This window comes from Heliangelus exortis, chromosome 5 (genome assembly GCF_036169615.1).
Source record: "Heliangelus exortis chromosome 5, bHelExo1.hap1, whole genome shotgun sequence".
Classification (NCBI taxonomy): domain Eukaryota; kingdom Metazoa; phylum Chordata; class Aves; order Apodiformes; family Trochilidae; genus Heliangelus; species Heliangelus exortis.
The window spans coordinates 994,181-1,019,026 of NC_092426.1; the positions used below are offsets into that span (position 1 = coordinate 994,181).

Consider the following 24,846-nt stretch of genomic DNA (forward strand, 5'->3'; position numbering starts at 1 on the left):
CTGGCAGGTGAGAAATAAATGCTTTGGAGCTTTGTTACTTCATGCATGAAAATTTAAAAACCTGATCTGTGGAAGTTCTTGAGAGTTGTCAGGAGCTGGAGCACGGGGAAGACAAAGTGTGTGAGGATGCTGGGGCAGACAGCAGCTCTGTCTGCAGGGATGCACCCGGATGGAAAGTCACACAGTTCCCTCTTAGCCCCTTCAAACAAATACAGTCTTGTTTTACACTCCACTGCCTTCAACTGCCTAGGAGAACAGCATTTTTAACATCTAATTTGAATCATCTGACCTACTGTTGTGCAGCTTTATGTAGTTTTACTGAGCAAAAAATTAAGTAATCAGTAATGTTTCAAGCTGGCGGTGTGGTACAGCATAGCTAAGCCTGGCATGATAATGTTCCTCTTTCCCAATATGTGATTTTTCAACTGAATACTTGATAAAGCCTGTTGAGATATTAAATTGATGGAAAACTTCAATATCTAAAAGTTCTGTACCCCACGTATTGAGGGTACATTTCCTCAGCCTCCTGTCGTGTGCTGCGGGACAAGTGCCCCGTGTTATTCAGCTGCAAAATATGAAATATTTGTATGTGTTTCTCCAGCAAAAGTAGCAGTTGGATGGTGGTTGCTTGAACCTTAATGCAGAGTTTATGAGTGACAGCAGAATTGCCCTTCTTTAACCTCAAAGCCTCATTTGCCCATGTCCAGTCCTGCACCCTAGATACAGGGATGAATGGGGGATTGACTTCACCTCCCTGTGAAGAAACCCTGCCAGTCATGATCTGTCTGAAGCCTCAATAATTCAATGTGTTTAATTATTTAATACCAAAGTTATTTAATTCCAAGAGTTATTTAATACCAGAGATAATCTGGTGGGCAGGTACTGATAAAGGCAAAACAACTCTCACAGCCTAAGAAACAGGAAAAAAACCCAACCATTGAAGTCCATGGGAAATGTAACATATATTCCATTTTCTACTGCAGCTGTTAAAGGCAGCAGCATTTTTTCATGGGTTTCTTTTCACTGGAAATGTTCTTTAAAAGTGTGAGCAGTTGTTAAAATGACATATCACAAGAAGGAATGGCTTGTGAAGGAATGCAAGCAGGGGAGGCAGGGATAGAAGAAAGAGAAAGGAATTGCCCTATTCATTACTTTTCTTGACACCTTTTTTTCCACTTCCCATTCTAATTGCAGGCTGTGAAATGCAGTTACCCTGTGTTGACAGCTCTGGGCAGAGCTCTTTAAGGGAGTCCTCACCTCCCCAGGAGAATCATTAGGCTCATGGGATGAGTGGTTCCCTTTTGGGTCCATATTGAACTGAGTTTTTGAAACACAGAGACCAACACCTTCATACCAGCAGAAATGCAGGAAATTGTTTCACTTGTGTCTCCATGTAGTAATTTTATTGAAATTGATAAAAAAGATTTGCCAATTCTCTAGTTTTTATAGGAGGTGTGACAAAAAGACACAAAGTCTCTCACTGCAGAGACTCCAAAATAAGTGTGCTCCATTTCTAACTCTACTCCTAATATAAAAGTTTAAAATAAAAATAAAAATAAGCATCTCAGTTGAAGGAGAAATCACTGAAAAGGTGAATTCCAAAACAGGCTTTGGGAACCTCAATGCATTCATGATTTTGTGGTTTGGTTTCTCTTGCATTGAGGTGAAAGTAATCAGCCCCCAGGGGCAGTGCTGAACCACCAGGTTCAGGGCAGAAAGCTCCAGATGTGCCTTACCTGGCTGGGTCACAAAGAGCTTGTTTGTGCTTCTAAACAGTTGTGGTGACACTGACCTGGCAGTGACCAGCCCCAGTTTGCCTTGTCACCTCCCTGGGAAGGGTTGGAAAGCCCTCTCTGGGGGCTGCACTCAACCTCTGTCCCCCAGGGACAACCCAGGGGCAGTTCCTGCACACGTGTTTGGGGGTTGTTCAGTTTTTCCTGTGTGGACACAGCCTGCAGGGACTGTACTGCTCAGGTTTGCAGAAGTCTTTAGGGCACGTCGTGGCTGAGATGTAGAAGCAGCACATGGCAGAATTCTGCCTCCACTCCAACCTGTGCCCAGGGGGTTCAGGCAAGAAAATCACCAACATAGCTCAAAAAAAGTCACCCCAGAACTGGGTGGTGATGTTATATGTTTAATAATTTCATAATACCTGTATAAGATTCTTCTGACCCGTGCCATCACTGGTGAGAAAGGTGTCCTGCAGTGTGCTGGTTGTTGTGTTCCTGCTGTCAGTCTGGTTTCCAAGGGGAAGAGCTACTTTTCCTGACCTGCTTTTCACCAGGGGAGAGTATAGTGGTTCTGAACTGAAAGGCTGTGACTTTGCTGTGCTGGACACGTTCTCCCCATGGGGCTGAACTGAGAGCCAATGATGGGTTCCAGCTTGGTCTGCAAATGGTGGTATCCTTGGGCTTCTGGGAAGGGGAGGAGGAGATGGAGGACACCAGTTGCAGCCTGGCTGGCCAGAGGAAAGCACCAAGAGCTTGAGAATTCCTTGTTCATGGGTTTTGAGGTAGGACAGAGCTAGGTTGGTCTCATCATCATAGTGTTATTTTGGTCCTGTTGCTGGGTCTGTGTGAATGGGGGTTGGTTCATTCTGGCAAAGATTTGCAGCTGCTCCTTCTAATGAATCAAAAAACACAAAGCAAAAGCCACCTTTGTCTTCTCTTTGCTCATCCTGACAGGCTGAAAAGCAGAAGGTTCTTCTTGTGACTGATGCAAGGCTGGGGCTCTCAGGGCAGGATCAGGTCAGCCCACCTGGCCTTGAAAGGTTTGGTTACACTGACAAAGCTCCTGGCAAGTACAATCTGACATTTACTTTGTAACCAGGATAATTTGCAGGGATTTGCCATGGGGATTTTGGTTTCCTAGTGTTATGTTCAATACCCCCTTCAGCTGGAGCCTGTGAGTTCTGCCAGCCCCCTCTCCCCACAGCCAGAACTCCACAGCAGGACAAAGCCTCTCTCCTGGCAGGTGGGGATTATGTTGTCCTGAAATGTGGTCAGAGAACTGGGAATTATGTAGGAACGGGCTGGAAATAACCTGTGCCTAAAACACCAAAGCAGAGGAGCAGCTGTGAGGGGTGGGGTGTCAGGAATTGCTTGGGGTGTGTGAAGGGACTTCTCCCCTGCTGTATCCTGAATTCACTGACATTTTGGTTTACACAAAAGTTCTGTTTTGTACCAAGGGAGAGGAATACCAGGAGACACCTCTGTGTTCAGGAAAGGGGTAATGAGTTCACTAATGATCTTCATCCTCAGCATCTGGGAAGAGGTCAGCTCCTTTCCTGTTCATCATTTCTCCTCACCCTTGTTCCAACACTTTTGGTAGTGACATCAAAAGTGAGGGATTTAGAAGACTTTGGCTCCATCAGTGTGCAGCTGCCCCTGCTCCTGTGAATCCCACTCCCTTCAGGAGACATTTCTGGGAGGGACCCATCAGAGGTCCCCACCTGAGTAAAGCATCCCAAAAGCTGAGGATGAGGTTGGGAGGGACAGATGAAGATGAAGCAGCCCAGCAGGCAGCTCATGGCAGGAAGCAGGGATGGAAGGTCAAGCAGCTGCTGCTCCCTGTACCTAAGAACCAGGAACCCTTCCAGCATGGGACACTTGAGAAGTCACCAGGAGCAGGTGCTTTGCTCTCCCTTAGGACTCCTGAGCAGTTCTGTACAGTAACTTGTGCTGTGGGGAGGGGCTGGAGTCTGGCTGGGTGAGTTTTATGGCAGATGGAGGAAAAACAGAATGAATCCTTGAGACAGAAGCGGGCCCTGGGGTGAGAGACCAAACAGACACATGGAAAAGTCAGTCTGATGAGCTCCAGGAGTTGGAGTTATTCCTTCTGAATTTAGATCTCTGGTCATTTAAACTTGGGTGATCTTTTCATCATTTAATCACGCTGATGCTACATGAGTTGTCATCTATTATTAAACCTTTTGGAGCTTTTAAGCAGCAGGCAGAGAGAAAGCAAAGTCACGGCCAGGGCCATGAGCAGCTTTGCTGTACAGGAAACCCAGCTGGGCACCCCACCTGTGGAATAATACCTTGCAATATTTACAAATGAGGGAGAAGCTCCAAAAAGCATACGTCTCTGCTAAACACCTCCCCTCTCCCCAAATTCCCACTAGGCCTCCAGAAACCCCAATTCCATTTCAGTTGCCAAGTCAATATTGCAAACTGCTGAGTTGTGAGGGTGTTAATTGTGCTGCTTGAGAACTTCCAAACCACTGCAGCCTCATTTAATTCAGCTTAAGGGAACACAAAGAGAATTGAGTTCTCTGAAATGTGGTCGGGGCTGTTTCCAAAATGCCCTTTTGAGTGCACTTCATGTTACACAGTAGATGACAACAGCGAGAGGAAATTTCCCTTAAGGAGCCGTAGGGAGCAGCAGATCCTGGCACAGCTGCTCCCCTGGGGAGCAGTACAGAGGACAGGACAGGCAGACTTCCAGCTGAAGCTCCCTGGGCACCCACTGGGAGGTTTCACTGGGAGAGGTGCCCCAGTTCCTCCAGCAGCAGATGAACTGATGCTGCTGATGCTGTCCCATCCACCTTCAGTGGGCTGGTGTGGTCCTGCTGCAGGACAAACCCCAGCCAGTCCATTTCAGTGATGTGGGTTGGTGGTGGCCATGGCACTGCTTGGCTGGGCTTGATGATTTTTGAAGGTCTTTTCCAACCATACCAATTCTGTGATTCAGTTTAACCCCTGCAAGGACCCTTTGGTAGAGATTTGGTAAAGAAGGAGTCAGGCCATGGAAGTACAGGGTGCTCAGGACTGTCACAGAATCATTTGGGTTGGAAAGGAGCTCTGAGATCCTCAAGTCCAACCCCTGATCCACTCCCCCCGTGGTTCCCAGCCCATGGCACTCAGTGCCACATCCAGGCTCTTCTTAAAAACCTCCAGGGATGGAGGATACAGTCAGATGTTGTATGGATCTGAAAGGTCTTTGCTGAGAGATGAGAGAATGATTTGGAAATGTTACTTATAAACACCTGCTTTGCCCCTAAGTAACCTTTTTTTTTTGGGCATGTTTTTCTTTTATTTGTTTTTCTTTTTTTTTTAGAAGTCATAGTTCTTATGAATAATTCTTATGATAATTCTTATAATGTTATGAATTCTTATGAGCACTCCCAGAGGTTTTATCCGTGTGGATAAATGCCTGGTGGTTGGGAATGATGGAGGAGGAGCCAGGCATCATCTGGTGCCCACTGGCAGGACAAGAGGCCCTGGGCACATGTTAAAGCCATGACAATTCAGTTCAAAAAGAAGAAGAAAACACTATTTTCCTGTGTCAAAGACTGGCACAGGCTTTCCAGAGTTTTTGGAATCTCCATCCTTGTAGATACTCAAACCCCTATGGCTATTCTTGTGTCAGGACAGTGAAGAATTCGTTTCCTGACTTAAAAAAAAAAAAAAAAAAAAATTGTTTTTATTTAAAGCTCAGAAAGATTTATAACTTGAAACCTTACAAAAAAATTTCCCAGCTATGCAAAACTTACCAACAGCGAATTTTCTCTTTGTAACTTTTTAATTTTCTTTCCAACTTAAATTGTGTGTGAATTAATATTATTCATGAATGCAGTACAAATAGGAGTAAGACCAATTATAGAAAAATATTCACCATCTTTTTAGTCTCTAAGGTTATGGGAAAGGCTGTTCTCTTGCAAATTTAATATCTTAACAAAAATCACATGGTGTGCAACGTTTGACTTTTGCCCCATGGTACTTGTCAAGTTTGCAATATTTTGCCAACAAATTAACAAGGGGTGTATTTCAATGAGTTTTTATAAGCCAGGGGTAATCTTCCAGTTGGCTTCAAAGTGTATTGCAACGTGCTGCAGGAGTCATTTGGATCTGGAAGGCTCCAGCTCAGGGTTTGTGGTCTCTCAGCTGGCAGCATCCTTTCTGCCTTCTATTTCTGGAGGTGATAATTGCTCTGTGCTGGCTGGGGGCTGGGGGCTGGGGGCTGGGGGCTCTCCTCTGGAGCTGAGTCTGCAGCTTGGATCTTGCTGCACTGCAAATTCCAGCAGAATTTTAAGGCCTATTTAGAGATGAATAACTACAGAGTGGTGGCTTGGCAGTGCTTCAGTTGTGAACCTGTTGAAACTTTCCCACCTCACGTCCCCATCCCCAGAGGGCTCAGAGGAGGAGACACACAAGTTTAGGGTGATGTTTCCATTCTCAGGCTGGCTGCTGGGCACCTGCACCTCCAGGATTTTGTTATTTACTTTTCCCTGACTGAGCATCTTTCATCACCTGGTGTGGTCCCTCAGAGCGTGGTGACACCTCCAGCACTTCCTCTGCTTTTGCATTCCACACCCCAGCACAGAACCAGAGGAGCATTCACCAGGGATGGAAACCTCAGCCTGGCAAGTTGGGGCTGCCCCATCCCTGGCAGTGTCTCAGCCCAGGTTGGATGGGGCTTGGAGCAACCTGGGCTGGTGGGAGGTGTCCCTGACCATGGCAGGGGGTGGCAATGGAGGAGATTTAAGGTCCCTCCCAACCCAAACCAGTCTGGAATTCCCAGAAGCTGGGTGTAGGTGTCACATCCAGCATCAGCAGGACTTGGTGCTGTGATGAGCTGGGCTGGACTTGCTGCAGCAACTGGACTGAGACATTTTATGGGATGGACAATCCCATTTTATGGGATGGACAATGCTTCTGGTGGTGCTGGGAGAACGTAAGTCTTACTAATCCTGTGTCTGTGCCAGGCTCCTGCTGGTTGGTACCAGGTTCTGGAGAACCTGAATCAGCATTTGGACTGAGTGCTGGATGAGGTGCAGTGAGGGAACCCTCAGCCAGTTCCTGCCCCCTCTGCTAGAAAGAGCCCAAGAAGATACTGGAGGGAGACATTTGGTGATGAGACATGGCAGTGTCCCCTTTCCTCACCTCAGTTAAAACTCAAGCCCTATTAAATTAAATTTATCTGACATTAAATGTGGTGGGAAAAAAAATGTTAATCAAAAGGTTCACATAATTTTTCTTACAATTTTTCACCAGGTGACTGTACATCTCTTCACTCATCTTTCTCAGTATGTACAGTTTAGTTCACTAAGACCATTCCTGTTGTTTCTCATTGTCGGTACCCTCACTGTGTCATTCCTGTTCCATCTGCAGCACAAAAATGGGTTCTGAAGCTGCAGCCTCAGCTCCAAAGCTCTCCTGGGACAGCTCATCCCCCTGTTTTCAGCTCATTCTCTGGGCTCAGGATCTTCCTCAAGGTTTCTTCTCTGACGCTCTTGGCCTATTTGCTCTTCTCAGTTGAGGACCATGTGTGTGAATTTTGCTGTTAGTGTTTTTTGGAGACGTGCAGACCCTGATCTTCTCATAAATAACCCTGCCTGAGGGTGATGGAAACCTTCCCTGGCTCAGCACTGAACCTGTACCACAGGGCAGAGGATGCTGCCCAGGAAAAGGCAGTGGAAAAAAGCACATTTTCCCCTTTGGGTGATGGAGAAACTCTCTGCCAAGGAAAAGAAGTTTTCTGTCTGACCTGAGACAGATTGCCAGCCAGCACAGTCCTGCCTCATGCTGGGGAAGGTGGTGCTGCAGGTCCAGCACCTGCCTGTGTTTAATCATTGCCAGGAAGCTTCTGAATCCAACAGATCCTTGTGGGGGGCTGTGGTGTCCAGAGACCAGATTTGAATACACAGAGCTGATTTAATGAAGGCAACTTGACTGAAGTTGTGAGGGACACCAACAAAGTCTCTCCAGCAAAGCAAACAGTTTTGCAATAAATTAATGCCATCTGGTGCTACCTGTGTCAGAAGGACTCTCTGCATCTGTTACAGCCACAGGAGAGGAGATGTAAAGGAGAAGAATGAGAAGAAAAACAAATAATACATCACTTCTGAACTGGACTACAGCCTAGACTCCAAGTGGCCCTTTTTTTCTATTTTCCAGCTGAGTGAGAAACATGCAGGGGGCTTGAAAATGTATTGCCAACTTCCCTTAAAGAAGTTTTTCTTGATTTTCAGAGAATCATAGAATGGTTTGGGTTGTCAGGGCCCTCTGCAGGTCCCCAGCCCAACCCCCCTGCAGTATCAGGGACACCCTCACCTAGATCAGGTTGCTCAGAGCCTCCTCAAGCCTCACCTTGAATATCTCCAGGGATGAGACCTCAACCCCCTCCCTGGGCACCCTGTGCCATTGTGCCACTGCCCTCATGGCACAGAACTTGTTTTTCTTGTTCTTTTCCTTCCCCTCCCCACTCTTTTTCAGAACATAGAGGTTCACATCCAAGCTGTGAGGTAGGCTGGTTTTAAATGGGCTGCAATGAAAATATCTGTGGCTGCTTCCATGAATTGCAGTGAATTTCTCCTGGAGGGTGCAGGGCTGAATAGAAGCTTTCATCTCTCCTCCTTCTTCAGCTCCGGTTCTTTGCAGCTGGAGTTTTCATCTGAGATCCTCTGCCCTCCCATCCATTTGGATCTTTTTTTCCTTTGAGTCTGGCTAAATGGAAGGGGTTTAGTTAGGAAATGCTCAGCCCTCTGGGTGCTGACCTGCTGCAGGGCACAAGGTGTGGGGAAATACCTGAACCCCCCAAGCCCCCTTCTCCTCTGCCAGTTCTGAACTGGCAGGAGAGCAAAGTGAGGCTCTGGGCTCCTCAGCCTTTGGTGGGATTCTCAGTGCTCATTACTGGGTTTCCTTTACTCTGCATTAGCAGTGGGGATGTCAATCCTTCAGTTGATGCCCCTGCAGCTGGCAGTACCAGGTTGTTATTCATCTCACATTTATCTCCTCAGCTGTAATGCTTGGGGTGCACAAATCCTGTGCCAGGCTGACTGTGGGTGTCTGCAGGGCAGGAGCTGGGGGCAGGGGGTGGTGGTTGTGCTCATCCTTCAGGGTCAGATGATGGAACCTGGGGCACCCGTGGGTTTCAGAGGTGATGGCTGAAAGGTTTTCCTGCATTTCTCAGAATCCTCACTTCCCATCTGCATTTCTTGGCTCTGGCAATTTACTCAGTTTGCCACTGCCTGGTGTCCCCAGCACCGGGCACTGTGGTTTCACCCCATCCATGTGGTTTCACCTCCAGCAATGGCTGATCCTTCCCTCAGCTTGTGGGAATCATGGAATCATGAAATGTCAGGGGTTGGGAGGGAGCTGTGGAGCTGCTCCAGTGCCAGCCCTGCCCCAGCAGGATCCCCCAGGGCAGGACACACAGAACACATCCAGGGGGGGTTGGAAAGGCTCCAGAGAAGGAGACTCCACAACCTCTCTGGGCAGCCTGGGCCAGGGCTCCCTCAGCCTCCCAGCAGAGAAGTTTCTCCTCAGCTTCAGCTGGAACTTCCTCTGTTCTCCCTTCACCCCATTATTCCTTGTCCTGAACAGAGATTGGCAGATGCCCCATCCCTGGGATCATTCCAGGTGAGGTTGGATGGGGCTCTGAGCACCCTGCTCTGGTTGGAGATGTCCCTGCTCAGTGCAGGGGTTGGGCTGATGGCCTGGAAAGGTCCCTCCCAAACCATTCCATGACTCTATGAGGTCTGTAAATCACTCCAGCCCTGGGCCATGCTCTCCCCTCCTGTGTCTCAGTGCTACCCTGCTCCTGCTGCCAGGGGGATGCAGCCAGCAGGGCAGGGGACAGGGTTATCAGCTGGTTATCAGCTGGTCTCTGTATCTTTTAAAAGCTTTATTTTACCTTTAGTGATATTTACTCCTAAGCAAGTCTAATTGCACTAATGTTGTTAGCATTATTCTGATGGATCTCTCTTTTATGGACACGTGCTCATAATTTTCATAAATAATTTAAGCTGTACCACTTCTTTTCTTTCTGCTTTGCACCTCCAGTGACTTTCCCAGAATGTCAGCAGAAGGTCTGTGTCTTTCTCTAACCCCCCCTCTTTCCACCTGGAAGCCTCTGAGTGCTGGGGCAGTCACACACTACCAGATTCTCATCTCCTTTGTCCGTTTTTATTTTCTGCTCTGCACTGACATTTGCACTTAATTACAAAGGCTGTGCAGAGCCCATCAGCTGTCATTGTTCAGTAGGCTCAAGAGGCTTTTTTCTTGTTTGGGGAACTGGAAATGAATCCACTTTGGAAGTTGTTAACCAAATGCGGGGTTTTAATGATTTTCCCCAAAGTCTTCAGACTTTCAAAAGAAGTTTACAGCAGGGACAACCCAGCAAGTACTTCCAGCACTACCCAGAGGATCATTTGCTGTAGCTGTCTCCATAGCACACTTAATGCTGGGAAAGTTTAGCATAGTCCTTACTTAAAATTACATATGGAGCAGAGCAAGTGGATCTCAAGGATTCATTAGGCAGCAGAGCAGCATTAGTGGTTTGATGGATGGCTTCACTGTCAGCTCTTGAAATAAAGCTGTGGTGGAAATGGGCTGCAGGAAGAACTTGTCAGTGGTGCTGCCAGCAGCTGGGTGGCAAAGTTGTGTTTGGGGTAAGGACCCAACATGTGCTCTGAATGGAGCTGCTCATGCCAAGGCTTGGCACAGAACCAGAGAATAATTTGGGTTGGAAGTGACCTCTGGAGGTCCCAACCCCCCTGCAGTATCAGGGACACCCTCACCTAGATCAGGTTGCTCAGAGCCTCCTCAAGCCTCACCTTGAATATCTCCAGGGATGAGACCTCAACCCCCTCCCTGGGCACCCTGGGCCATTGTGCCACTGCCCTCATGGGACACAACTTGTTCCTCACATCCAACCAAAAGCTGATCTTCTCTAATTTAAACCCATTTTCCCTCATCCCATCCCTCCAGCCCCTTGCACTCTCAGTCCCTCTCCAGCTTTCCTGTAGGACCCTGCAGGTACTGGGAGGTCACTATTAGATCTCTATATCTTTATATCTATATCTATATCTACATTTATATCTATATCTACATCTATATCTATATTATCTATATCTGTCCCCCAGCCCCTTGCACACAGTCCATCCCCAGCCTTCCTGTAGGACCCTACTGGAGTGATTCCAGGAGTACAGACACAGAGCAATACCAGCCATGGGATGAGCTTTTCACATCTACTCTCCCAGGACCTTCTGAGTTTGTATTTCAGAGCCCCACAGCTCTGGTGAGAGTGGCAATGGAGAATAGAGGGGGATTGCTGTTGAGCTCAGCAATTTCCCATCCGAGGCAGCTCTCTAGGAGCAGCCCTGCAGTGGAGATGGATGCTCAGGGCTGTTCCTGAGGAACTCTGATGGGGGAAGAACCCACCACTCCTTTCACAAAAAAAACCTTAGAACCCTGCAAAACCTTGTCTGCCTAAACCCCTGCTATTGAGCTGGGGGAGTGTTGCAGAATGGTGTCCCCACTTTTTGTCCTCTCATCTGGAAAATATAACTAAATAATCTTCATAAATTTGGCTCAGCCATATCACCCTAGAGAAGGGAAACCCAGATATTGTTGCTGTAATTCTGACTGCAGGCCAGCAGGATGCTCAGTCAGCAGAGCAGGGATATCCAGCTCCTGGATGGGAATGTGCTCATCCCTGATATGTGTGTCATCCCTGGGACCTGTTCCTTCATCACAGAATCATCTTGGTAGGAAAAGACCTTGAGGATCATCGAGCCCAACCATAACTTTGTCAGTGTTCTCCCTCCTCTGGGTCAGGTGCCTCTTGGAGAGGCTGCAGCTCAGCCAGGAGCAGGGCACTGGCTCTTTCCTTCCTTCATTTAGTCAGCAGTGAGGATATTAGGCATTGTCCCTCGAGTGCTGTTTTGATGTCACTGTCTGTCTGGTGGCACTGTCTGTCTGTCTGTCTGGTGGCACTGTCTGTCTGGTGGCACTGTCTGTCTGGTGACACTGTCTGTCTGGTGACACTGTCTGTCTGTCTGTCTGTCTGAAGAGGCAACTTCTGGACTCACCCATCCAGGATCAGCCCAGCCACCTTCATTACAGCCTCAGTGCTGAGGGCCTTCTGCTTACAAAGCATCCCAACTCTGAGCCAGCCTGTTCACACAGACACATCAGAGCCTAACTATTATTTGTCTGTGCTCCAGAGCCCTCTTCCTTTGCAGAAGAACAGTTACCATGCTCTGTTTCTCCTCTCATTCAGGTTTTAACCCGCTGTAATTTTATTAAGTGGTGCCACTCAGCATTTGCAGAGCTGCCAGCAGGGAAAGAAAGAATCATTATTTCTCCAGGGTGCTCCAGCTCTTGGAATGGCCAGGAGAAAAACAACAAAGGGAGAATAACTGTGGTTTGGGTAAGAGTTGATTGGGGATTTTTAGTGGTCTCTTTCAAAAGACAATACCACTGGAGGTGAGCTGCCAGTGATGGAGCCCAGCAGCATGAGGAGGGCTGGGGGGTGGTACCATGTCCCCATCAAACCTTAGGATGGGGGTTGGAAGGGACCTTCAAAAGTCATCCCAATCCCCCTGCAGTCAGCAGGGACATCTTCAACCTTCAATGTTTCCAGGGATGGGGCTTCTGTCACCTCTCTGGGTAACCTAATGGTGCTCAGCCATGGCCGCAGAGCTTGGGGATGCCAGCAGTGATGGGGTGGCTGTGGTGCAGCCACCAAGACCTTTGGAAGTTGGGAAAACCATTTCAAAGCAGCCTCAAGTCTGCCCACCTGGCTGTGATCTGACTGATCTTGTGCTGGAGTTTCCAGCTCAGCAAACCCCATCCTTCCCTCTTGGGTCCCTAACACTGTGTTGTTTCTGCTGGCTATTTTCCTTTTCTTTTCAGTGTGTCTCCTTTTCTCTCTCTCTTTTCTCATCTGGGCTGGATTAGAGATGCTCTGTTTGCTTTTCAATTACAGTGTTCTCTCAGACACTGCAAAGTTCAAATAGTTTTTAGTTTTTGCCTTAAATATATCTTTTGAGATTTAATGGGCTTTGCAGGCTCTAGTTTCAAAGTGGTTATTAATGGCATTTGTACAAGGAGCTCTTGCTTTGTGCTCTTAAAAATAATGTAAGAAATCCTCCCATTGGTGTTAATTTCATTGATTTAGGCATGTCAAGGGTGTCTGCTGAGGGCCACATGAGGAGCTGCCCTGGAGCTGCTGGGTCTGCAGTACAGCAGGCAATGCAGCACCAGCCTCCTGATTAACTAAAATCATTGGCTTTTGCTTTCTTCAGTGCTGTTACTGTTGTTATTATTATTATTATTATTATTATTATTATTATTATTATTATTCTCTGGAGAATGTCTCCAGAACAAGTCTCCACTAAGATATAAAAGATGATGACAAAATTGTCCTGAGAAGACGCTCGTGGCACAAGTGCCTGTGCTGAAGGATGTGAAGGTGGAGTTACTGAAATCCACTTGAGTCTGATGTACTTGGGTGTTTAAAAGTGAGGAGAATGAGGCAGGAGCTGGGGGGTGATGATCTGGGTGATCTGACAAGGGTTGGGAATCAGGGAGAAAGGTTTGTTCCAGCCCTCATCACCTCCCCTCTGGGGCAAGTGGAAAAGGAACAAGGATGGTCCAGCCATAGAAGAAGGGGAAATGGACTGAAACTGCAGGAGAAGAGGTTCAGGCTGGAGCTGAGGAAGAAGTTCTTCAGGAGGAGGGTGCTGAGCCTCTGGAACAGATTGCCCAGAGAAGCTGTGGCTGCCCCCTCCCTGGAGGTGTTCAAGGCCAGGTTGGATGAGGCTTGGAGCAACCTGGGCTGGATGAGAGGTGTCCCTGGGCATGGCAGGAGCTTGGAGGAGAGGAGCTCTCAGCTCCCTCCCAACATCACCCATTCTGGGGTTCTGTGAAATGATTGATTCTATGAAAACCTCAGCTTAGGTGAGAGTCTCTGAAACCCTGGGGACCTGGAGGAGGTAATGGGGGAAAGCAGAGCCATAGCTCTGCCCTTTCTCCTCTCCACTCAGCCCAAACTGCTCATCTCTATTTAAAAAATTGGGGTGGGGTTAAAACTCAGGTGTCCTTTTATTAATGAAGAAAAAAACCCCAATAACCCAGTGCCAGGCTCTTGAATAAGGGAAAGCAATCCCCTGGGCTGGGCTGGGCTGGGGTTCCTCCTGCTGCAGGTAATGAAAATATAACATGGGGGGGAAGTCATCAGCAACAAATTTCTGAATTGCACATCGTGCCAGAGGAGCTTTCATGGCATCTTCCTGGGAAATGACAAGCAGGAATAAATGTCCTTCCAAATGATTTATCCCCTGGATTAGGAACAGATTGTGAAAAATGCACTGAGTTTAAATCACTGTCAGCCTTGAAACAACAGCAGAGAAGGTGGTGGCCCCAGTTAAAAAGTAAACAAAACAACTGTGTTTCTCAAGAGCTGGAACTGCAGGCTGTCTTTTAACATAAAATCTGGGACTTTAATGTTGTCTGCTTTTAAATTAAATGGAAAAAGGGGGTGGTGTGTGCATATCCCAATGATGATTCAGACCAGCTGGATGGGCAATCCTAAGCCACAGCAGAGACCTGAAGCTGAGTTGCCTCAGTGACCTGGGTGAACCTGCTGGTCCCTGGGCAGTACAGCTGAACCAGGGAACCAAGAGAGCAAGGGAGCATTTTTTGGAAGGAAGAGTGAAAAAATATTTTTACCCACTTGCAGCCTCAGGTTTATTTTTGTCTTTGTTAAAAGCCACTCATTAATCCGACTGACATCGAATCCCAGCCTGGTTTGGGTTGGGAGGGGCCTTAAAGCTCCTCCATCCCCACCCCTGCCATGCCCAGGGACACCTCCCACCAGCCCAGGTTGCTCCAAGCCCCATCCAACCTGGGCTGAGACACTGCCAGGGATGGGGCAGCCACAGCTTCTCTGGGAAACCTGGCACAGGGGCTCAGCACCCTCACAACAAACTATTTCTCCCTCCCATCTCCTCTCCATCTCCCCTCTCCCAGCTGGAAACCCTTACCCTGATCCCATCCCTCCCTGCCTGGGTCACCACGTTGGGTTTGCTCCTGGGTGCTGCTGATCTCAGGCACTGAGACTGGGCTCTGGGACTGGTTACAGAATCATAGAGTCACAGAAATGTTGAGGTTGGGAGAGACCTTGGAGATGATGGAGTCCAAGCAGGATGAGGGTCGTTCTTCATGGCACTGCCTTGCCCCTCCAGGCTCTGCTGTGACCCAGAGATGGCTCCTGGCAGAGGACACAGCCCAGCTCCTCACAGGGATTATAACATTTTGCTTCCTCTTTTCCACCTCTCAGAACCAGGACCACTGTCTGTGCAACCAAAGCTCTTTCCAGCATCCTCTCTCTGCTCACAGAGACAAACTTTGGGCTGTTATCAAAACTTTTTTATCACGGTTTCCAAGTGGGAAGCCTGCCAATGTGTAAATGAGTCAATACTACAGCCTAGCATCACAAATGGAGTTACTATAGAGGATGATTAGCTAATTGCAGTTAATTACTTTGAAAACATAGCACCCAGACCAAATGAAGTATAATAAAGAAATTCTTGTTTGTCAGTCCCTGTCTAACAGGGTAATAAGGCCCCCACTGTCTCCCTACAACTAATTTTTTGTTTGCTTTCCAGGCTGATACCTGCTGATAAGATGCTTCACTTGCAAGTGATAAATTATCTTAATTAACTTTAATTGTTCACAGACAATTTTATGCAAATTGAGACATTTAAGGAACAGAAGCAGAGATTTAGCTGTGGCTTGGGAGCTGGCTAAGGAGCACAAAACTTTCCTCGTAGCAGTGAGGTTTTTATTCTTAAAATAAGAATGTGTTTGCTGGGGTGTGATGCTGGGAGGGGAGCCTGTGAGGTGTGTTCCATTCCCTCCTAACCAACAGGAGGAACAAGGAATCTGGGTAATCTTCCCTCTAGCTTTATTTCCCCTCCTGCTAAATCATGATAACCTGATTTTAGAGGTGGCTTTCTCTGAGTGCCAGTCAGGCCATACCTCTTGCAGGGGTTCCTGGTGACCCACAAGAATTTTCATCCTAAGAAGGGAAAAGTGTTCTGAGAGCACAATGTGAAACAAAAAACCACCCCTGGAGTGGGTGCATACAAGACCAGTAAAATACTCCGAGCTGTTTACCAGCAAACTGGGTGCACTGGACACCCCATGGGAGGTGTGGGTGCCAGGAGGGTGCTGAGCCCCCCACAGCTGCCTGGTGGGAGCAATCCCCAGGGTGCTCAGCTGAGGCTGCTCAGCAGCAGCAAGGGCTGGGCAGGTGTGCTGTGATTGCACCCAAATTGGGCTGAGAATTAAACCCAGGTGTTCCCAATTCTCACCCAAGGACCCACATAAGCAGGGCTGGGAGGGGGAGAGGCACATGTGGCCTGGGCACAGTCCTGTCCTGCACCTCTGCTGGGCTGGAGCTGGTAAGTGCTGGCTTGTGCTTTGTGCATTTCTTTATATTTTTTTTTCTATTTTGAAATATTCTTTTCTTCTGCTTTAGGCTTGTGTGTTTTTCTGGTGTTTCAGGTTTCCCTGGGTGTCTCTGTACTAGGGAGGGATGAGTGGTTGGATGTGATGAGGGGAGGCTGAGCTCCCCCTGAAGTGGCTTTGTGCTGGGGCAGGTATTCTGTGGGGAGGATTTTAGTGCCCCATTAAACACCAGTTGGGTATTGCAGCTCTTTCTCTGGAATTAAAGAGAGGTACTGAGGAATGTTATACTTAGTGCTTTGTTTTTTTCTTAATGTAGATCTCAAAATGTTAATCAGATGAGCCTGTGGCATACAGCAGCCCTGGGACTGGCTGCTCCCTTCATGAGATAAATCTCCTTCTAATAATAATTTCAGTAGAATGAAAAATGTCTTTTCATTTAATCAGTCAGAATGAAACTATGTTGTGAAGATGGGGGAAGATTTTTTTTTAGGAGTGAGTGTCTCCAAGGGGTGGCCCTGCCATCTCCCTGGGGTTTGGGACTTTGTGTCTGGAGATGATGGGCTGGGCACTGAGCTTGGGGTGAAATGCTGAGTTTTGGTGCTCAGAATTTAGATTTGGCTTTACTGGAAATGATGTTGCAGCAGGGGAGGTAGGCAGGCAGGCAGGCTGTGATTCAGAAGAAGGTAGCAGTTGTTTGCTTTTCCTTTGAGGAGCAGCTTGGCCACAGAAGCCCCTTGTGGGGTCAGCATCTTGGTAAGAGCAGGGCTGTCACCTACCAAGCTGGGAACTTGCCTCTTCTCATGTCCTGCTTTTGCAAACAGCTCAGGTGTTCTTGGTGATTTGGAGGCAGTGCAGGGAGTGCTGAAACCCCAATTTGTTCCTAACCAGACCCAGCTGGGTCTGCAGAACAGCCCCTGTCCCTCCTGGGGCTCTGGGATGCTCAGACCTGACCCCATCAGGAGCTGGCAGTCACCTGGGGAGCTCCCAGCTGGGTCCCCAGGGTGCTGGTGGTGATGGGTTTGGGTTCTTAGGGCTGAGGGAGCTTCAGTTCCCTGGGAATGTGCAGGGAGAAGGAAGGAGTTCAGGGGGATAAAGCCAAGGAGCTGTTGGAGCCCAGCTGTGCTGGGAGCTGTGACTCTGGCCTGGCCCCAGGGGAGGATGTTTGGGGTTGGGATGAGGTTGGTTCCTCCCCAGCTCTGGGGAGAAGAGGCTGAGGCTGAGCTCTGGGTGAAGGAGCCCCAGGGGGGTCCCTGAAGGAAGCTGGGATAAGGGAGATGGAGCTGGGGGAACCCCTGATGGGGCAGGATGGGCCCTGGGGGGATCAAGTGGGGTTATTGGTGAAAGTCTGGTTTAGATCATTGCCCTTGTCAGCCCCTTCTCAGAGCAATGCTCTTCTTGCCTGCTGCTGAGCCCAGACATCACATCCTTGCTGCATGATCTGGACACTTGCTTCCCTATAAATTATAGAAACCATCCTGGGCAGCCTTTTTCTGGACTGCAAGGGTGTACCTGTGGGTTCTTTCATCCAAATTCTCTTACAAGATGACAGATATTTGACCATGGTGGCTTTTGAGTGTTGAAAAGCTCTCTGTGACTGTGTCCCCAAGGTGCTGGCCCTTGCTCTCCTGGAGGGGCTCATCTAGCTGGAGCCTTTCCAGAGCTTTCAAGGGAAGGGGGAGATATCTCCCCTCTTCAGGGATTTCTTGAAACCCTCCTGTGAGGTCTGTAATGTGTCTGTGTTCCTCTTCTGCCCCCAGGGATAGATCATGTCTGAACAAAACCTTCTGGAATTGCCAGGCTGGGTTTTGTACTAATTTGGAATCAAATGACCTGAACATAATTGCTTATTCCAACAAGAACCCAATTGCATATAAAATATTTATATTAATTGGGGAATTAATTGCTTATCTACCAATAACAGTTTCAGGAATCTCAAAGCTGAGAAAGCCCTCTCTAAGGACAACTAAAATGGGGAGACTCTGTTGTCTTTAAGGTCTCTTATATTTCAAGGCTCTATTTAAGAGTTGCTTAAGAAAAATAAAAACTATTGCAGCACACAAAGCCTTTTGTGGAGGAAGTGGGAATGTTTGAACAGAAATTCCTTCCATTCAGACCTCGTGGAACTTGAGAGGAACAAAGTGCACGATGGGTCCTAATTGCAGAGGTTCTCTGGGGATGGTTCTGCAGCACAAACCCAAAGAGGGGGGACTGCAGAATCTGCTTTCTGTGCTGATGTGCTGGGATGGCAGTGCTGGTCCTGCTCCTGCCCATCACCACCCCTGTCCCAGCCAGTCTCCTGGGGATGGAGATGGAGATGTGGCTGAGCTGGAGCCTGGAAGCATTTGCTTTGAATTTCAGAGGCATACTTACTTGTTTCTATCCCCCCTTCAAGCTCACTCCATACAATGAGGTGCTTTGTTTTATTTAAGGCATTGCTGGGTAGTGTCTGGCTTGTAAATGACTTCTTTAAAAGCAATATTTACCAGTGGTACTTTAGCTTTATGGCTTAAGATCACTTTTAGTCTACCTGCCTAGCTGCTGTGCAGTCTGCTTATGGGAAGCCAGACAAGATTAATAAAAAAATTCTTGGCAGTTCTAGCAGTCAGTTATAAACTGAGAGAGAAATTGCTGCTCTTGTAAGGATAACAGAGTGAAAGCAAATAAAAAGGAATTTCATGGGTGTCTTCTTGGAGAGTTTGGTCATCTCCTCACTGAATTTCTGAAGGAACTTGCACATCAGTAATAAACTCAGGAGGTGCTTTGTGGGTTTTTTTTTTCCTCAGAAACTCTTTGGATGTTTTCCCAGGGCTGGAGCTGTGAGTTTGGTATCTTCATTTCAGAGGGGGCAAGAAAAGGCATTGTTACAATTACACCTGGCATGATTAAGCTGGATTTTATACTGGTCTGTTGGGAAAGTGTAATTATAGTAATTATAGATAAAGAATCTTGCCTGGACCAAGCTGTGTCAGATTTCCCCCCAGTCAGGCTGCCCAGCCCCAGGCACCCTCCCTGGCAGCAGTTCCTGGGGGTTTGCTGAGCTCACAGGAATTGCAGAGTCCTCCTGCCCCTGGGAACATCCTGAAATCCACTCCTTGGGATGAGGGAAGGAACCTGCAGAGCCTGGGCTGCTGCTGGGCAGGATGTGTGTGGCTCTGTCAACAGCTGATTTAATTAGGAAAGGGCATCAGTAACTGTGTGGTCATTTGCTGGTTTGCTGGCAATAAAGATCTGCTTCCAAGTGAGGACCAGTAGTGTTGTTGACTGCCCTTATGGGAAGTTTCTTGCTTATAATTAAATAATTAAAAGATGGATCTGGGATAGGGTTTGGGAGCAAGAATAAAGGGAAAGCTGGGTACTGTGGCAATCATAGAAATGTGTCACACTGACACAAGTAGATCCTTGGGCTGCAGGAAGCAGGAGGGAAATGGATGGACTTATAGAGAAATCAATTAAGAGGTTTTTTTTTAAATAACAGTAATGGATTTGATGTGATGGTGGCACCTCAGCTTCTCAAATCAGTCTTCTCATTGGGGTTTGTCTTGATGCTTTGTCCATAAGAATTTTCTGGAAAAATGAGAGCATGTCTGGAAGGGCTGCTTTAGTCAGGGAATCCATCCCTGGCCCAGTGCCCTGCTGGGATCAGGATGTGCTGGAGTCAGAAGAGCAAGGGATGTCCTTGGGAGCCAGGGTGAGGGTGGCAAGGGGGTGACATTCATGGCAGCCACATCAGACTGGATTTCTCCAGAAAGTGGAGGTAAAAAAAATTTTAAAAATAGAGCTTTTTTGATAGTTTTGGTGCCAGTAGTGCTATTTTTTTCCTTGAAATAACAGAATTCTGATATAAATTAAAAAACTTGGCCTAAATAGGTGTTAAAGTTCAGAGGGGCTGATGAATATTTGGGGGTAAAAAGGCACAAAAGGTGCTGGGGAGGGCAGCAGTGCTGCAGCTGGGGTCACACTGAGGTCCCCAGGCCACGGGCTTGTAACCACATCTATGGATGCTCTGAGGTGGTTTCTGTGCAGCAGCTCCAGTTGGCCAAAAGCTGTGACCGTGTGGGTGAGCTGATGGTGACACTGGGACAGGCAGAAAGGAGAATGAGGGAGAGACACTTGGGGTTGGAAAAAAAGCCCCACTAGAAGAGTTCTAATGAAGTAGTATTAATGATAATTATCAATTATTATGGTGGTTAAATAGAAATCAAATATCAATGAATATAAATAAATAATTCAATTTAAACTGATTATATAATGGTGAATTACAACTTTATACAAATACATAAATATGGAGCCCATCCTCTTCTCCCTGTTGTAAGGGAGGAGTTGCTGCTCCCCCTTGTAAATGCTACAGCCTGGCAACTGCACAACCTGCTGCTGGGTCCCAGGTGGTCTCAGGTCAATAGAACCACAGGTAGTTTTTATCCTGCTCCATTCAAACCAGGAATATTAAAACATTTTTTTTCCATTTTTTTTTTTTTTTCCATTTTTGCACTGGGAAATGAGAGAAAAAAGAGGGAAGTGCAGTGCAGGCTCTGCCTGGGTGCCATTACCTGGTGCTTTTCTTCGAGTCAAACCTGACAGCTTGAAAAATGCCATTCTGCTGGAGTTTGTTCTGTAAAGAGAGAGGAAATGGAGGCATTTGTTTAATACTTGACTAACTGGGTAACACTTAACAACTTCATAAAGGAGCACTATCAGCTTGAAAATGTTCCTCTGCGAACATAGCTGCTCCCAAAGACTGGAGCCAGGTGCATGACTGAGATCCATGGAGAGGTGTTTTGGGGAGGAAATGTCCCTGGGATATTTGGGGGCCCTGATTTGGTGCAGTTTATCAGGAGCAGCAAAGCCCAGGGGGCCTGGCTGCAGGACACAGCTCCTTGGGATGGGTCCCGTAGCTTTGGGAAGGATCCCCCAGTCATGGAGGGGTCTTTGGGTGGAAAGACCTGGGAAAAACGTTCAGGCTGAGAGGGATCCCCAGGGCAGGGACCTCTGCAAGGCACCAGGAGGGAAGTGTTGATTTTCTTGCTGGTACAGGAGTGTTAAAGGTGTCTGGCTGGGGGATGGAGAGAACATACCCTACAGCAGCTGAAGGGAAGTGATTGCTTTTCCCATCTTCTGTAACAGCAAACAGTTCTTGAATGTCTGATGCAAGCTGATTTTATTATTCAGGGGAGGAGAAAGCTCTTGGTTATGGCTGGGAGCCCCTGTAATTCTGAGAAACGTGAAAAACTTTGGTTTTCTGCTTGTTTACAAAGTCAAAATTAATTCCAGCCAAAAGCTGCCCTAGAAAGGACTAGGCAAGGAATCACTGGTGCATTTTAATAACTGCTAAAAGGAAGAGGATAAATACAATATTAATTTTATGACTTTTTTCACACTCCAGTGAACATAAATTTTTTGTAATTGTATTTACTGGGCTTGGCTGTGTTGAAAGATAAGGGATAATTATATTTTTACCTGATGGGAAAGAGCCTACAAAATTATACCTTTTCATAATATGTTAACAACAGTGTAATATGAGGGAATTCAATCTGATAGTAATTAATGACAAGCAAAAGTGGAGTCAGTAACCAAGTTCCATCCAGTCTGTTCTGAGCACTCCAGATGTGTTGGTCTGACCTGGCAGCCCCAGCCCTGGGTTGCTGCTCCTGGCATCACCATGCCCTGCTCTGACTCTTTCACTGCCTTTCCCAGTTTTCAGTTGCTTTCCCAAATGTTTTGTAGACTTTTCTCCCAGCTGCATATCTGGAATTTTGAAGTATCAATAGGAGATGTTGGCAAATAGTCTCACTGTATGTTGGATTGGAAAACTGTGCGGAAACTCCAGGTTTTATGGCTTTGTAGTGAAGAAATTCACTGTAGCTCTAGAGTTTTTCTATCCAGAAACTATGGGAAGGGCTTCCAACTAAGCCAAGCCTGGAGCCTGTGGCTTTTTGTATCCACAGTCTGCAGGACAGAAGTGGGGAAGGGAGTTAACTTGATAAAGTGGCTGATGATTTTGGAGAAGATGGAGCTGGAAGAGGTATGAAGGGAAATGTTTTCCAGTCCCTTTTTGTGCAGGAGGAATTCTGTTTTGTATTTCCCTTCAGGGTTTGAGTCCCTGTTGCTGTGCCAGGTCTGCAGAGGCTTTGGCAGAGCTGGAGGTGGCTCTGGGGCTTCTCCTCCTGGAGTCAGGGTCCTGGTCACCCATCCTGCCACGGGGGCATGGCCATGGCCAGCTGAACTGCAGTGGTTACTGGAAAAGATCCCCTCCATCCAGTTTGAACCCTCTGGAGAAGGCAGCAACATCACTGTGTGGCTGTTTGGGAGGCTTAAACGGGTGAGGATTGGGCAAACATCAGACTGCCAGGTGGGAAGGGCCCCCAAGGCCCATCTGCTCCAACCCTTCTCAGATTCTTGTTTCTCTGAGATGTCTCAGCACCCCCTGGAGCTGAGACTTCAAACTTTCCAGAGTGGGGGAATCCCCCCCTTCCCCTGGGAGACCATTCCAAGCTCTGACTGTCCTCATGGGGAAACATTTTCCTCTGGTGTCCAATGGGAATCTGCCCAGGAGCAACTTGTGCCCATTGCCCCTTGTCTTGTCCATGGGACTCCTTGTCCATAGGGAGTCTCCAGCTGCTCTGGACCCCCCTTGAAGTCCTGGATCATGGGCAGGAGCTCTCCCCTCAGCCTTCTCCAGGCTGAACAGACCCAGTTTTCCCAACCTCTCCTCATGTAGAGGTGCTCCAGTCCTGCTCCAATCTTCTTGCTGTGGCTGCCACTGAGCCTGGTTTGGTTTTTCAGTCTTGCTGGCCTGCTCCTCATTTCCCATGCAGCCAAGGGAAACCATGGAAAACAATCCTGGTTTTCTTTCTAAAATTGCCTTTCCAGACTGGGACAAACCCAAGGTTTGCAATGGGAACCTGTAGCAGGTGCTGCTGGGAAGGGGTTTTGGGAGAGAAAGGGGAAATAAGACTAAGCTGTGAATTGATGAAAAAGGCAAAGGACCATTCGGTGCAGGAAAATCAGTATTGACATTAGCTAAGAACCTTCCATTTTGTGTCAGGAAGTCAATAATAAAGTATAAAGAGCAGGAGGCTTCAGCAAACTCCTGCCTCCTTTTGCTCTTTAGAAATGGTAGTGAACTTTATTCAACTTCTTCAAGAAGTACCAAGGTACCTTCTCCCCCAGCCTGTCTGAGCAGGAGCTTGTGGTGCCTGGCCCAAAATCAACAATCTCTCCAGGCTTGACCTTTTAAAATCCAAGCTTTATTCTCCCTTATCTCACAATCATTTATACGTGAAAGAGCACTTGGAGTTAATCTTTTGTTTTCCCCTTTTCAGGTTTGTATCTAGCTAGGTTGCACAGGTAATTAATAATCAGAAGTGCTGAGGAGAGCTGTTTTGCTAAAAGAAAAGCAGATCCACAAAGGGGGGGGAAAAAAAAAACAACCAAGTACTTGGTACAATACATTCAGATCATCAGCAGTGCAAACCAGGAGAGCTGTTGTGTGAGCCAGATGGGTGCTCTGGCTTCAAAATGAATGAAGCCTCCTCTCAAAGTTGTGTTTCAAAGGGTTTGAGGGTGTTCAGTTTGGACTAAAATGAAAAGAAATGATGAAAAACTCTATTGCCTTTCCAGCATCCATATGCTGAGTGCTTTCAGGAGAATATAGGATCATCAGCTCTGCTAATTAAAGTTACATCAGTCATTTGGTAAATCTGACTTAATACCTGTAGCAACACATCCCAAAAATGTGCTGTTTGACCATGTGTTATCCCCACCTCCTGCTGCCTGTGCTGAGCTGTGCCCCCAGAGCAGAGCAAAGGGCTCCCAAATACCCCCACAAACCTCCCTGGTGCTGGAGGTCCTTGGGTTCCCTCTCATCACCCACCAGCTCTAGGCTGAGCTTGGCCCTGTGGTACCCAGGTCATGGCTGGCTGAGTGCTTTTGTTGCTTGTTCGTGGGGTTTTTGTGCTTTTTTTAATTTTTCCTTTTTTTAAAAAAAACTTACATTTGAAGGAACTGCTGCTTTTTGGAGTGGTGTGTAGTGGCCTTTCCTCAGGGCAATGCCATTAGTGGGGAGGTTTGGTGTTCAGAGCCTTCTCCAGCCTAAATGTCTGATTTTATTTTTTAATTTATTTTTATTTTAAGATGAGATTTCCAAGCTTGGCTGGACAGTCCCTCTAATGTATTGATCATGAATGTACATGTGGACTCAGAAGATTGCTGAAACCAAGCTGAAGCTGTTGCTGTTCTCTAAGTTTAAAGGATGTCTTGAGTGTATTCCCTGAATGAAGGACAAGGAGTTTTGCTGGAATTCAAGGTAATATTGCCATGTCTTTTGAGGTTATGGCATCTTGTATTTTTTTTTTTAATCCTGGTTGAATGTATCACAAGTTTCTTTCAACTAATGGACCAAAAGTGTCCCATATGTATTAAGAGACAAGAGGAAGAAAAGGGCTGAAGGCAGATGGAGGGGTGCAGCTGCCATGCCCAGATCTCAAGCTGCTGCTGGGTTACTTACTGAGGACACACAAGTCAATTGGGCCTTTTTCTGGCTTGAAAAAGTGAATTTCTGAACCTCCAAATCCTCAATTTCTCCAGAAGTCCAGTTGCACTGTGAAATAATGTTCATTTTGTAGCTCCTCACCCTCCCTGAGGGACA

General features: G+C 47.3%; 1 long non-coding RNA gene across 1 annotated transcript in view; it reads left to right on the forward strand.

Moving 5' to 3' along the window:
• LOC139796682 (uncharacterized) overlaps positions 1–24,499 on the forward strand; it is a 113,506-nt gene extending 89,007 nt beyond the window's left edge. Inside the window, exon 3 of the long non-coding RNA XR_011726090.1 lies at positions 24,338–24,499. This is a non-coding gene — a long non-coding RNA (uncharacterized lncRNA). The remainder of the gene's footprint in view (positions 1–24,337) is intronic.
• The last annotated feature ends 347 nt before the right edge of the window (positions 24,500–24,846 follow it).